The sequence below is a fragment of the Dendronephthya gigantea genome, unplaced genomic scaffold (assembly GCF_004324835.1).
Source record: "Dendronephthya gigantea isolate DGI-Jeju-01 unplaced genomic scaffold, DenGig_1.0 000190F, whole genome shotgun sequence".
Taxonomy (NCBI): Eukaryota; Metazoa; Cnidaria; class Anthozoa; order Malacalcyonacea; family Nephtheidae; genus Dendronephthya; species Dendronephthya gigantea.
Window position 1 is genome coordinate 158,928 of NW_021163200.1, and position 14,660 is coordinate 173,587.

At 39.8% G+C, this 14,660-nt stretch overlaps 14 non-coding genes across 14 annotated transcripts; 1 reads left to right on the forward strand and 13 right to left on the reverse strand.

The window, feature by feature from the left end:
- Positions 1-154: 154 nt before the first annotated feature.
- Positions 155-227, reverse strand: Trnat-cgu. Its single transcript has one exon. It is a non-coding gene; the product is annotated as a tRNA-Thr (tRNA).
- A 517-nt stretch (positions 228-744) lies between these two features.
- On the reverse strand, positions 745-816 carry Trnap-ugg. The gene has a single exon. It is a non-coding gene; the product is annotated as a tRNA-Pro (tRNA).
- Positions 817-1,173: 357 nt separating this feature from the next.
- Trnas-uga lies at positions 1,174-1,255 on the reverse strand. The gene has a single exon. It is a non-coding gene; the product is annotated as a tRNA-Ser (tRNA).
- Positions 1,256-2,212: 957 nt separating this feature from the next.
- Positions 2,213-2,284, reverse strand: Trnap-agg. Its single transcript has one exon. It is a non-coding gene; the product is annotated as a tRNA-Pro (tRNA).
- A 566-nt stretch (positions 2,285-2,850) lies between these two features.
- Positions 2,851-2,923, reverse strand: Trnat-agu. Its single transcript has one exon. It is a non-coding gene; the product is annotated as a tRNA-Thr (tRNA).
- Positions 2,924-3,079: 156 nt separating this feature from the next.
- Positions 3,080-3,152, reverse strand: Trnat-cgu. Its single transcript has one exon. It is a non-coding gene; the product is annotated as a tRNA-Thr (tRNA).
- Positions 3,153-10,717: 7,565 nt separating this feature from the next.
- On the reverse strand, positions 10,718-10,789 carry Trnap-ugg. Its single transcript has one exon. It is a non-coding gene; the product is annotated as a tRNA-Pro (tRNA).
- A 784-nt stretch (positions 10,790-11,573) lies between these two features.
- Trnat-ugu lies at positions 11,574-11,646 on the reverse strand. The gene has a single exon. It is a non-coding gene; the product is annotated as a tRNA-Thr (tRNA).
- Positions 11,647-11,806: 160 nt separating this feature from the next.
- Positions 11,807-11,879, reverse strand: Trnat-cgu. The gene has a single exon. It is a non-coding gene; the product is annotated as a tRNA-Thr (tRNA).
- Positions 11,880-12,818: 939 nt separating this feature from the next.
- Trnac-gca lies at positions 12,819-12,890 on the reverse strand. Its single transcript has one exon. It is a non-coding gene; the product is annotated as a tRNA-Cys (tRNA).
- A 113-nt stretch (positions 12,891-13,003) lies between these two features.
- On the forward strand, positions 13,004-13,075 carry Trnam-cau. The gene has a single exon. It is a non-coding gene; the product is annotated as a tRNA-Met (tRNA).
- A 98-nt stretch (positions 13,076-13,173) lies between these two features.
- Positions 13,174-13,245, reverse strand: Trnaq-cug. Its single transcript has one exon. It is a non-coding gene; the product is annotated as a tRNA-Gln (tRNA).
- Positions 13,246-14,108: 863 nt separating this feature from the next.
- Trnac-gca lies at positions 14,109-14,180 on the reverse strand. Its single transcript has one exon. It is a non-coding gene; the product is annotated as a tRNA-Cys (tRNA).
- Positions 14,181-14,495: 315 nt separating this feature from the next.
- On the reverse strand, positions 14,496-14,567 carry Trnaq-cug. The gene has a single exon. It is a non-coding gene; the product is annotated as a tRNA-Gln (tRNA).
- Between the last annotated feature and the right edge of the window lie 93 nt (positions 14,568-14,660).

Here is a 14,660-nt window from a genome sequence, read left to right on the forward strand (position 1 = left end):
CAGAAAAAAAACCTTGCGCGAATAGAAATGTAAACAAATGTTTCAAAAAACGTATTTTGCAGGTAAATTTTTTCACGGCGATTATTAAATGCGTAATGATCACAAATATTTAAGTCTTTTACTCACCCTTACCATACACAGTTAAAAAAAATCAAGCTTTATCAGAGAGTTGAACTCCGGACCCCTGGTTTACGAGACCAGTGCTCTAACCACTGAGCTAATAAGGCAAACCCGTAATACTTTTGAAATAGGTAAAATGAATCGTCGGCGAAAAATAGTTATTCCTGCCAAGCTAAAACTAAAAGGAAAAATATTAGCGTTAAAGTTTGGTCGATCAATTCTGTAGCTTTCACAAACACCGTTACTGAGATTATCCTGTAGACGATGGCAATGGTAATCATACGGTGATATGATAGTTGAAAATGTTACAGTGTTATTTTTGAGTTACAAATTATTCTTGGGTTATGAAAAATGTGCCACGCACTATAAAAAAGTCGCACGAATTCATTTTCGTGATGTTCAGTTCTTGTATATGATGATTGACAAGGTCTTCATTTTTGACATGCCTACAACGTCTACATTTATGCATACTACATCTCCTCCTTGCATGTATATTGATAGGATTGATGCTGCATGGGAAAAGTTTTATCGGGAGATTGCAACTTGAGTTCAACACTGCTTTTTTTCTTAAAAGCTAAGAAAGAAACTCAATCGCGCAAAAATTTCAAGTTATGAGGGCAATCAGGGCTTGCACGGGAATCGAACCCGTGACCTCTCGCACCCAAAGCGAGAATCATACCACTAGACCAGCATGCCACACCTGGGGAATTAGTTCATTATCTTTCGGTGTAATTTTAAAAAAATCCGGTATATTATATGATTTATACAATTATTTCTGAATAGAGGTCCCTTTGACAAGAGGTAATTACGTTTTAGTCCAATCACCATGTTTATTTACATTATTTTTTTGTAACCGAATGGGAATGCATAAATTTGCGTTAAAAGGGTATAACATTAACCATTTCACATCAAGTATTAGAAATTTTAACTGCTCTTACTGGTATTTTTTAAAAAATGAAAAAAAATATTATGTCGTATGTTTTCAAACCAAATTCCACCTGGTGGCAAACAACTTCTCCGTGTTACATGATCATCTTTCGGACTATTAAGAGTCGTAGTCGGCAGGATTTGAACCTGCGCGGGAATATCCCAACAAATTTCAAGTCTGTCGCCTTAACCACTCGGCCACGACTACATAATTGCTTAGAAGTCGCTTATTTTGCTTTACGACGGATAGCTTGGAACTTACCTGTTTATTTTACCACAGATTTTACGTCGTGGCACATTAATAGGTTCTCTGGAATTGGTATATCTTCCAAACTGCATTTCAATTGCCAGCAGAATTTTGGAATTATAGTAAGACTGAAAAAAAGGCAAAGGGTGTCGGGGAACTCGCTGTGACGGTTGGCGGAAGCTTTTATCATAGGAATTAATTATTGATAGAAATCAGGCAGTTCACAGGGCGTGTAAATAGATCATGCATCAGTGATTGTGCATCACAGCATTCAGCAGCATATCCGAGACAGCAATTCAACTGCAATCAATGGCTGCTAATTCTGATTTCGAGCCTTAGCAATTTTGGTCATGGGGTTAAGTTTTTATTTTTATTCGTTGTTCTCTACAGTATAAGATATTACACGCTTTTTTATTTCAAATTAGAACTTATATAAGATGAGCCTACATAAGAAGTTTCATTATTTACCATGCCCAAGTTTAAGGGTTAGGTACGTTACCTATGTGAACAAGTTTTGCTCTTGGTTGATGATAACAATAGAACACAAAAAAATACAATGAATTAGTATAGAAATCAAATACTTATTGAGTTTGGGTGGAAAATGTGAAGAGCCTCGTCAAAGATTTGAAATCTGGGCCCTTTGTTTACAAGGCTAGTGCTCTAACCACTGAGCTAAAGGGGCATGCACGCGTATATAAAAAACATGCGTGGACAATGTCGATATAATTACATTGATGCAAAATCCTAGCGCACAATCTTTGTATGAGGTTGATACGTAGATTAAGTTGAGAGAGGGCATCTAATGTTTGAACGAGAACACGTACCACATTTTTTTTTCAAGAAAATACAACATAATTAGACCATCAGCGAATTGTTGTCAAGGGCCGTTCTCTTCAGTTCAAGCAAGAGAGGCGAACTGGGCTTGCACGGGAATCGAACCCGTGACCTCTCGCACCCTAAGCGAGAATCATACCACTAGACCAGCAAGCCAAATGCAGAACACGGGAAGTTTTCTTTTTCGCATATTTCAACGCTCACAATAAAGACGATGTATAGCATGCATGCATGGAAAATATAAAAATCTTTTCATGTCATATTTATTACAAGCCAAGTTACTCTGAGTGAAAAAAGACTTGTAGTTATCTTAAATCATTGTTAGTACCAAGAGCAGACAAACAGGAGTAATGGTAGAAAAAAGACGATTATTTTTAAACACGATAACAAACTAGGTTTTAACCCTAGAGTCTAGAACAACGGAATTGGTTTCATTCAGTTCTAAACATTTTTACCATGGAGCTGAACTATGAGGCTACACAAGAAGTTTCATTATATACCATGCCCAAGTTTAAGGTGTAGGTACGTTACCTATATGAACAAGCTTTGCTATTGGTTGATGATTACAATAGAACACAATAAAACACAATGAATTATTATAGATATTGATTTATAAAGATTAAGTCATGAAACTTTGTTCAGTATCGTTATATACAAGAAGCCGGTCAAAACACTCGTTCATGTTCGTAGATATTTATTAAGTTTAAGTGGAAAATGTGGAAAGCCTCCTCAGAGATTTGAACTCTGGACCCCTGGTTCACTAGACCAGTGCTCTAACCACTGAGCTAAGGAGGCACCCAGAAAAAAAGCTTGCGCAAATAGAAATGTAAACAAATGTTTCAAAAAACGTATTTTGCAGGTAAATTTTTTCACGGCGATTATTAAATGCATAATGATCACAAATATTTAAGTCTTTTACTCACCCTTACTATACACAGTTAAAAAAAATCAAGCCTTATCAGAGAGTTGAACTCCGGACCCCTGGTTTACGAGACCAGTGCTCTAACCACTGAGCTAATAAGGCAAACCCGTAATACTTTTGAAAAAGGTAAAATGAATACATCGGGGAAAATTAGTTATTCCTGCCAAGCTAAAACTAAAAGGGAAAATATTAGTGTTAAAGTTTGGTCGATCAATTCAGTAGCTTTCACTAACACAGTTAATGAGATTATTCTGTAGACGATGGCAATGTTAATCATACGGTGATATGATAGTTGAAAATGTTACAGTGTTATTTTTTAGTTACAAATTATTCTTGGGTTATGAAAAATGTGCCACGCACTATAAAAAAGTCACACGAATTCATTTTCCTTATGTTCAGTACTTGTTTAATTATGATGATTGACAAGGTCTTCATTGTTTACATGCCTACAACGTCTACATTTATGCAAACTAGATCTCCTCCTTGCATGTATATTGATAGGATTGATGCTGCATGGGAAAAGCCACTGAGCTAATAAGGCAAACCCGTAATACTTTTGAAAAAGGTAAAATGAATCATCGGCGAAAAATAGTTATTCCTGCCAAGCTAAAACTAAAAGAGAAAATATTAGTGTTGAAGTTTGGTCGATCAATTCAGTAGCTTTCACAAACACCATTAATGAGATTATCCTGTAGACGATGGCAATGGTAATCATACGGTGATATGATAGTTGAAAATGTTACAGTGTTATTTTTGAGTTACAAATTATTTTTGAGTTATGAAAAATGTGCCACGCACTATAAAAAAGTCGCACGAATTCATTTTCCTGATGTTCAGTACTTGTATATGATGGACTTTGCTGGCCCCCTTCTCTACAGAGATAACCGAAAGTCAACGAGCAAGGCTTACGTTGCTCTTTACACCTGCTCTACGACAAGAGCTGTTCATCTGAAGTTGAGCAAGAGCATGGACGCTGACGAATTCAAGAAAGGGTTTAAATAGTTCGTTGCTAGTTGCGGTACACCAAACAAGATCGTGAGTGATAATGAGTTAACCTTAAAGCGACCAAACAGTGGCTAGACAGTCTTACTAAAGATACGGACTTGTTTAACTACCTAACGACGCAGAGGATAACTTGGCAATTTAATTTGTCTAGAGCCCCCTGGTGGGGTGGCTTCTTCGAGAGGCTTGTCGGGATAATGAAATCCAGTTTAGCAACTCCTAATGAGGGAAATAACGATAAGCAAGGCGCTAGTGAGAGACCTTTGAGAGCAGCGAAAGTAACGGCAAGAAATCGTATAGTCGGAATTGTAATGAACGAAGAAGAAGAGGAATGAAACGAAGGACGATGAGTGACATTAAAGCTGTCAGCCAGGACACTCAGAAGAAAACCTTTGTATATTATTATGTTTATAAATATGTTTAACAAAACGAAGTGAATCATTCAGTGTCTCTGGGACCATTCCTCACATGGGAAAAGTTTTTGTTGAAGATATGTGAACATTCCAGTGACACATATATAGTTCAGTACTCTTAGCGCATGCGCGCAAAGTGGAGAACATGTGTTCCGCTAACGACAATAGAATTCTAGTTTACATGTTTCACGTTTGTACTATTTCTATCGATCTAATCCACGAAATAAAACAAAGTTATCAAATCCTTTCCGTCATATATATTATACTCTACATAATTTGGTGCCGTGACCAGGATTATGGCGGAAAATCTACAAAAATTGCAAGCATCACGAGCGGGCTATCGAGCCCATTTGACACAAACAATCAAGAAGGCGGTAAATATTCTAACGAAAGAGGATTCTCTAACGGACAGTGATATTACATCGATAAAGCGAATCATTGATCAATTGACTCGGAAAAGGTCGATTCTGGAAGAACTGGACGAAAAAATCGTAGCGTTGGTCGAAGAACCGAAAGAACTCGAGAAAGAAATATTCCAATCTGAAGACATCAAAGAAGAAATTGACGAGACAATAGCACAGATAAGTAGCACTATTGAACGCTTTCAATCAACTAAGTTGTCTCCGAGTAACCCTCTCTGAAGTACCTCAAGTAGTCGTAGAAAATGCAAGAGATCAAACCTCCTCAACATCCGTCAACACAAATGATCAAACACACTCGGGGACCCCTAATGAGATTGCTCAACAAGAGACTGTCCCCCCTCCTACAGAGACTCAATTACAAATAGAAACCCCAGTTGTTACACCAGTACTTCCAACAACCCCACCATCAACTACCCCCCATCACCCTAGCCCTCTCAATCAAAATAGTCGTTTACCAAAATTAAACCTTCCAACATTTTCTGGGAACCCACTACAGTGGTTTACATTCTGGGACTCATTTGAAGCCACAGTCCACACCAATCCAACCCTAGGGGATGTACAAAAGTTTAGTTATCTTAAGGCCCAACTGGTGGGGATGTCAAGAGCTATTACAGGGTTTCCCCTTACAAATCACAACTATACCAAAGCTGTCCAACTCCTAAAGGAAAGATTCGGTGACCCAACCAAAGTGATTAATGCGCACATGCACTGTTTACTTGAATTGCCAAACCCCAACTATGAACTAGCAAGTTTACAACTATTCTATGACACAATGAGAACCACATCAGGGGTTTGGAATCTCTTGGAAAATCCCACAGCAATTATGGAGACCTCCTAGTCCCAATCATTCTGGGGAAATTGCCACAGCAAGTCCGAACAAACTTGGCCCGCGACCATGACAGTCATGAATGGAAATTTACACAACTAAGAGAATCTATTCGTAAAGAAATAAGAATTCTAGAAGCTGGTGCTCATTCCAGCCTCATGCAAGCCAAACTACCATCACCTAAACACACAACAGCGGGTTCATTTCTAACACAAACACAAGGGAACCAGCATTATACCACCAAGCACAAGCCAGGAAATGTCATAAAACGATGTGCCTACTGCAAAGGACCACACCCTACCCACAACTGTAATGTTGTAAAGGATTGTCAAGAGAGATGGTCAATAGTAAAAAGGGAAAAACTGTGTTTCAATTGCCTGGGAAATCACAAATCATCTAACTGCCAATCAAAATTCCGTTGTCTGAAATGTAAGAGTAAACACCATACTACCCTATGTCCCCAATCAACAGCACCACCTCCTCTCCCTACATTTACACCCCAACCACCACCTCCTCCCCCTACATTTCCACCCCAACCTTCCCTCCCTACTCCTCAAAACACACAAAGCAATCCTCAGGTTCCCTCCTCTATGGCAAATACACAACAATCAACATCTACCCATGCAACCCTTGTCCCATCCACCCATTCCGCAACAGTACGGCATGTTTCCCTCCTAAAAACAGCAATTGCAACTGTCAGCACAGGGCAACTAACATGTGACGCCAATATCCTTCTTGATGAAGGAGCTCAACGGTCCTTTATTACCACCGATCTAACGAAGCAACTCGGAGTTTTGCCCACCCAAACACAAGAAATTTCACTATCAGCCTTTGGTGCCCAAATCCCATCTAGACGTCACCTCCCATTGACCACGGTTTTTATCATTACTCGTACTGGACAACAAATTCCATTGGAAGTTCTTGTAGTTGATGAGATAGCAACACCCCTCCAGATCCCAACTCGCCAGCACATAACCGACATGCCACATCTGAAGGATCTAACCCTAGCGCATCCTATAACAACTCAAGAGGACTTTCGCGTATCATTACTTATTGGAGCTGACCATTATTGGGATATTATAGAAGACAAAGTGATTCGCGGCCAGGGCCCCACTGCTGTTGCGTCCAAACTCGGCTATCTCCTTTCTGGGCCATTACCATCACCCTTCCGACCTCCCACTACACTTGTAAATTTGTTACAAGCAATCAAATCTACCAAGCAAACAGAATTTGACCTAGAAAAGTTTTGGTCCCTCGAGTCGATCGGCATTACTCCACCCTCCCACACCGAAAACCAAGGAGATTTCTTGGGAAACTACATTGACACCTCCATTACCAGAAACCCAAATGGCAGTTATACAGCTAAATTCCCATGGAAAGATGATATACCAGCACTCCCAGACAATTACTTGGCATGTGAGCGTCGCACCCGAGCAATGATACGTCGACTTACCGCTACCCCTGACCTTCTGAAACAGTACGGGGACATTATCAAAGAGCAAACCAAACGAGGATTCATTGAAAAGGTTGAAGAAACCAAACCAACTGATAAAACACATTACATTCCACACCACCCCATCCAGAAGGAATCGACAACAACACCAGTCAGAGTTGTCTTCGACTGCAGCTTTCACTCATCACCGAATTCTCCTAGTTTGAATGACTGTCCTCACTGGCCCACCGTTCTTAAATGACATGTGTGCCGGCTATTTTACTACGGTTCCGCTCATTCACCTATGGCCTATCCGCCGACATTGAGAAAGCCTTCCTCCATGTTGGACTCGATGAAAGTGATCGAGACTTCACTAGATTTCTTTGGCTGTCAGACCCTACAAACCCAGAGAGCAAATTTGACACCTTCCGCTTCAAAACCGTCCTTTTTGGATCAACAAGCTCCCCCTTTATGTTGAATGCTACCCTTCGTTCCCACCTAGAAAACTACGATCTACCCACAGCTTAAAACATAAGGGACAATATTTATGTCGACAACATTATCTCTGGCTGTGACCAAGAAACGAGAAGTATCCAATACTACAACGAAGCCCGATCTATCATGCACGATGCACACTTCAATCTCCACTCTTGGACAACAAAGAGTCCTTCGCTCCAAGAAATAGCTGTAAAGGACGGAACAGCTGATCCAAAACCCATAGTCAACATCCTCGGTTTAAAATGGAACCCATCGACAGATACTCTAGCCTTCCCATCAACCCAGGCTACACACCACCCTCAACTATCACTAAACGTCATGTATTGCAAATCTCCTCCAAAATCTACGACCCTCTAGGCTTCCTATTACCTGTGACCATCAAAGCCAAACTGTTCATCCAAGAACTGTGGCAAAACGAACTGGAGTGGGATGAACCATTACCTCTTGAACTGAAAAACAAGTGGTTAAACATTACAAAGGATCTACAAGAATTAATCAACATTTCTATACCAAGGAAATACTTTCCCCAAACTCCCTTCCCAACGTCCACAACATACATCCATGTATTTGTCGATGCCTATGGAGCTGTCCCATACCTTACTAATGAGAACCAATCGTCACTCATCATGGCAAAATCTCGAGTCGCACCCATGAAGGAACTAACCCTTCCCCAGTTGGAATTAATGGCGGCCGTAATCGGAACACGACTAGCTAATTTCCTATCCTGTACCCTTAGTTCCAGATATCCCAACCTAAAGGTAAAGCTCTGGACCGACAGTGAAATAGTACTACATTGGCTCAATAACAACAAACCACAAAACAGTTCATAATGCATCGCATTAAGGAAATGAAAAACCAGTTTCCCACATCAACTTGGAACCACTGCAAAACCGATCAAAACCCAGCTGATTTGCTTACCCGTGGCATCACACCATCCCAGTTACAATCATCGTCTTTGTGGGAAAAGGGACCGACATGGTTACTACAAGAATCAGAATGGCCACTTTGGAATCCCTCACGCATAATAAACCTCTCCCTTTTCGAAAAAGAGACGGTAGAACCAACTACAATCACATCAAGCGAAACTAACCCAGAAGACACAAAGTCGGGAATTCACATCGTCATTGACACAGCTCGGTACAGTTCATTAGCAAAACTACTGTCTGTCACTACCTATGTCTATCGCTTTCTTCAGAATATTCGTAAGTCAAGAATCGCAGGGCCAATCTCCACAGCAGAAAGAAAAACAGCATTGAAAGTGTGGATCAAAAATTGCCAAACTGTGCCCTACAGCAACGAAATCGCCAATCTCACATCCCCGTCCATCCTCCCATGTTCGTCTTCCCTTAGTACGACAGCTTCGACTATTCTTAGACCAAGACGGATTTCTTCGTTGCGGCGGGAGGATACATAATGCGCCACTTAGCGAACTCGCCAGATTTCCATACCTACTCCCAAAAAACGATAGACTCACTGAACTGATCGTGCAAGACACCCATCATAAACAATTACACTCTGGAATCAATGCCACCGTCACTGCACTTCGACAAAGCTACTGGATAACCTCCATACGTCAATATGTAAGGAAGTTACTTCGACGCTGTGTCACCTGTCGGAAAGTTACCGGTACTCCATTTAAGACCCCAGACCCCGCACCTCTACCAAAAATCAGAGTCTAAGAAAGACCACCATTCACCGTGACAGGAGTGGACTTCGCCGGACCTCTTACGTCAGAAGCCAACTTGGAGAAACAAAGACCTACGTATGCTGTTTACGTGTGCCGTAACAAGAAGTGTTCATCTAGAAATTGTCACAGATTTATCGAAGGAGAAGTTTCTTTTAGCCTTTCGCCGTTTTTCAAGTCGGAAGTCTCTTCCTTTCACCATGATTTCAGATAATGCTTCCACCTACATAGCCTCGGCACAAACCCTGAAGGAATTATTTGAATCTCCGTCACTCAAAGAAGCCTTCAGCAGACAAGGCGTCGACTGGAAATTTATACCAAAGCGTGCGCCCTGGTACGGCGGCTTTTGGGAGCGCCTAGTCGGTTTAACAAAGACGGCATTAAAGAAGACACTAGGTAGAGCATCGATAACACTTGAAGAACTCCAGACCCTCATCGTCGAGGTAGAAGCCATCCTAAATGATCGTCCAATTACGTTTGTGTCAAGTGATATAAACGATGAAGAGCCATTAACGCCATCGCACTTGTTGTACGGAAGAAGAATCACGTCATTACCGTTTGACACACCAATCTCTGCTGATGAACTATCAGACCCAGATTATGGAAGCGAGACAAATATTCGACGTCGAGTGAAACTACAAGCTATCCTGCTACAACAGTTCTGGAAAAGATGGAAACATGAATATTTAACGTCGCTACGGGAATTCCACCGTTCTAGTGGGGACAATAAGGAGATTATCAGGAAGGGAGACGTAGTTCTAGTTCACGATGACAATCTGAGATCTACTTGGAGACTAGCGGTTGTTGAAGATCTAATTCGAGGAGGTGATGAATTGGTCCGAGCGGCAAGTATTCGAACAAGCACAGGATATACGAACAGACCGATTTGCAAATTATATCCGTTGGAATTGTCAACAAATGAAGATTAGGGAAAGGAGACAACCAACCATAATGACCAAGAAAATCTCGTCAACTATTCAACAGAACGAGAGAAACCGGTTAGCAAAAAGACCAGTGAGAAATTCTGCTACGAAAGCAGTCAATAGAATTTCAGAATGGACAAAGATCTTACGCCGTCCCCGGAGGATGTAGAAGATATGTGAACATTCCAGTGACACATATATAGTTCAGTACTCTAGCGCATGCGGCAAAGTGGAGAACATGTGTTCCGCTAACGACAATAGAATTCTAGTTTACATGTTTCACGTTTGTACTATTTCTATCGATCTAATCCACGAAATAAAACAAAGTTATCAAATCCTTTCCGTCATATATATTATACTCTACAGTTTTATCGGGAGATTGCAACTTGAGTTCAACACTGCTTTTTTCCTTAAAAGCTAAGAAAGAAACTCAATCGCGCAAAAATTTCAAGGTATGAGGGTGATCCGGGCTTGCACGGGAATCGAACCCGTGACCTCTCGCACCCAAAGCGAGAATCATACCACTAGACCAGCAAGCCACACCTGGGGAAATAGTTCATTATCTTTCGGTAAAATTTTAAAAAAATCCGGTATATTACATGAAAAACTAAGGTTCAAGAGATTTCCGTTAATTCGTGCGGAAAACATCCCATTTTGCCGTCGAAAACAAGCCTATAAAAGAGCAATAATTTCTGAATAGAGGTCCCTTTGACAAGAGGTAATTACGTCTTAGTCCAATCACCATGTCTACTTACATTATTTTTTAGTAACCGAATGGGAACGCATAAATTTGCGTTAAAAGGGTATAATATTAACCATTTCACATCAAGTATTAGAAAGACTGAAAAAAAAGCAAAGGGTCTCGTGGAACTCGCTGTGACGGTTGGCGGAAGCTTTTATCATAGGAATTGATTATTTATAGAAATCAGGCAGTTCACAGGGCGTGTAAATAGATCATGCATCAGTCATTGTGCTTCACAGCATTCAGCAGCATATCCGAGACAACAATTCAACTGCAATCAATGGCTGCTAATTCTGATTTCAAGCTTTAGCAGTTTTGGTCCGGGACGTTAAGTTTTTATTTTTATTAGTTGTTCTCTACAACATAAGATATTACACGCTTTCTTATTTCAAATTAGAACTTATATAAGATGAGCCTACACAAGAAGTTTCATTATTTACCATGCCCAAGTTTAAGGGTTAGGTACGTTACCTATATGAACAAGCTTTGCTCTTGGTTGATGATAAAAATAGAACACAATAAAATACAATGAATTAGTATAGAAATCAAATACTTATTGAGTTTAGGTGGAAAATGTGAAGAGCCTCGTCAGAGATTCGAACTCTGGACCCCTGGTTTACAAGACCAGTGCTCTAACCACTCAGCTAAGGAGGCACCCAGAAAAAAATGTATGCGCAAATAGAAATATAAACAAATGTTTCAAAAAACATATTTTGAAGGTAAATATTTTCACGGCGAACATTGAATGCGTAATGATCACAAATATTTAAGTCTTTTACTCACCCTCACCATAGACATGAGTTAAAAAAAATTAAGCCTTATTAGAGAGTTGAACTCCGGACCCCTGGTTTACGAGACCAGTGCTGTAACCACTGAGCTAATAAGGCAAATCCGTAACTTTTCTAAAAAAGGTAAAATGAATCACCAGCGAAAAATAGTTATTCCTGATAAGCTAAACCTAAAAGGGAAAACATTAGTGTTAAAGTTTGGTCGATCATTTCAGTAGCTTTCACAAACACCGTCCATGAGATTATCCTTTAGACGATGGCAATGGTAATCATACGGTGATATGATAGTCGAAAATTTTACAGCGTTTTTTTTTAGTTACAAATTATTCTTGAGTTATAAAAAATGTGCCACGCACTATAAAAAAGTCGCACGAATTCATTTTCCTGATGTTCAGTACTTGTATATGATGATTGATAAGGTCTACAACGTCTACATTTATGCATACTAGATCTCCTTCTTGCATGTATATTGATAGGATTGATACTGCATGGAAAAAGTTTATCGGGAGATTGCAACTTGAGTTTAGCACTGCTTTTTTTATTAACAGCTCATCATACACATCTGACCCGTAATGTGATGTATAGTCTAAACACGCTCATTATTAAGATGAAGAATTTTTATATATATATTCCCCTCTACCAGGTATGGTGCTCTGGTTTACAAATATAATATAGAACATTCATGTGCCCAGAAAGTCATTCAAAAAACCTAAACTGCATGGATTGTTTATCAAACGTACGGCTGTTCGCCACGAAAATAAATTGGGAATTTTCATGCACTAATGGGTACCAGATTCCCGGATTCGGTCTCCGAAGTGTTAACCATTACACCACAGAACCTAACCATCTACTGAAAGACACAGCAGAAATTGTTGTTTGAGACATTTCAACCCGGAAATATAATCGCTGGTTCCCAATCGTGTATTTCTGTACCGCTATCAAAGAGAAACCTTGTTGGAACGAAAATAAATTTGGGTTTTTTAATTCACTAATTAGTACGATAAAAATGTAGGATTTTTTTTTCATTGATAAAAGAGAAGGGAGCGAGCGGAGTTGAACCACTGACCTCTCGATCTGCAGTCGAATGCTCTACCACTGAGCTACACTCCCTGATCGTGCATACCTGTTTGATGCTATTCTCCTAAAAGAACATTTCCTGCTGTTCTTACCTTATTCGAAATAGCACAAATTTTATATTCATAGCATAGAAGCAGTGTGTAGCTAGCAGGGTGGCGCAGTGGAAGCGTGCTGGGCCCATAACCCAGAGGTCAATGGATCGAAACCATTTCCTGCTAAAGTTATCATTTCAATAAAAAAGATCTTTTCGAAATCTTATTCAAAAACATGTATTTTAAAAAATTTACATAAAGACATAAAATTAACAGTTCCAGCAAGGTTCTACCGAGAATTGAACTCGGATTCCCGGATTCAGAGTCCGAAGTGCTAACCATTACACCACAGAACCTAACCATCTACAGAAAGACACAGCAGAAATTGGTGTTTGAGACATTTCAACCCGGAAATCTAATCGCTGGTTCCCAATCGTGTATTTCTGTACCGCTATCAAAGAGAAACCTTTTGAATAGCATGAAAAAGTTCAATTTTTCTTCCGAATACGTATTCTGCAATCTTTTGACGACTCATCATATACATCTGACCCGCGCTGTGATGTATAGTCTATATACACGCACATAATTAAGATGAAGTATTTACATATATTCCCCCTATTCGAGGTATGGAGCCTTGGTTTACAAATATAATATACAACATGCATGTGTCCCAGAGAGTCATTCAAAAAACCTAAACTGCATGGATTGTTTATCAAACGTACGGCTTTTTCCCACGAAAATAAATTGGGATTTTTCATGCACTAATGGGTACCATAAAAATGTTTAAGTTTTCTTTCATTTATAGAACAGGAAGGAGCGAGCGGAGTTGAACCACTGACCCCAGTGACCTGTCAACCAGCAGTCGGATGCTCTACCACTATATATGCTACTCTCTCTGAGCGTTCCATGCAGCATACCTGTCATATGCTATATTCTTAGATACCTGTAAAAGAAAGCCTGAAATAAAAAATATATAAGGCGGAGAATGAATGTTTTCAAAGAGTTTCTACCAAGAGTTGAACTCCGATTCTCGAAGTCAGAGTCCGAAGTGATAACCATTACACCACAGACCTAAAAATCTATCAAACTTACTGACGAATTTGACTGCATATAGTATAAAATTATGTAGTTTGCTTCGCGCATTCACATTATTAAGATAAAGTATTCATATAATTATATTCGTGTAAAAATGTTGGATTTTTTTCATTGATAAAAGAGAATGGAGCGAGCGGAGTTGAACCACTGACCTCTCGATCTGCAGTCGAATGCTCTACCACTGAGCTACACTCCCTGATCGTGCATACCTGTTTGATGCTATTCTCCTAAAACAACATTTCTTGCTGTTCTTACCTTATTCGAAATAGCACAAGTTTTATATTCATAGCATAGAAGCAGTGTGCAGCAAGCAGGGTGCGCAGTGGAAGCGTGCTGGGCCCATAACCCAGAGGTCAATGGATCGAAACCATTTCCTGCTAAACTTATCATTTCAATAAAAAAGATCTTTTCGAAATCTTATTCAAAAACATATATTTTTTCTCAAATGGGCTATAAGAGAAAACCAGAGAAAAAAAATTTACATAAAGACATAAAATCAACAGTTCCAGCAAGGTTCTACCGAGAATTGAACTCGGATTCCCGGATTCAGAGTCCGAAGTGCTAACCATTACACCACAGAACCTAACCATCTACAGAAAGACACAGCAGAAATTGGTGTTTGAGACATTTCAACCCGGAAATCTAATCGCTGGTTCCCAATCGTGTATTTCTGTAC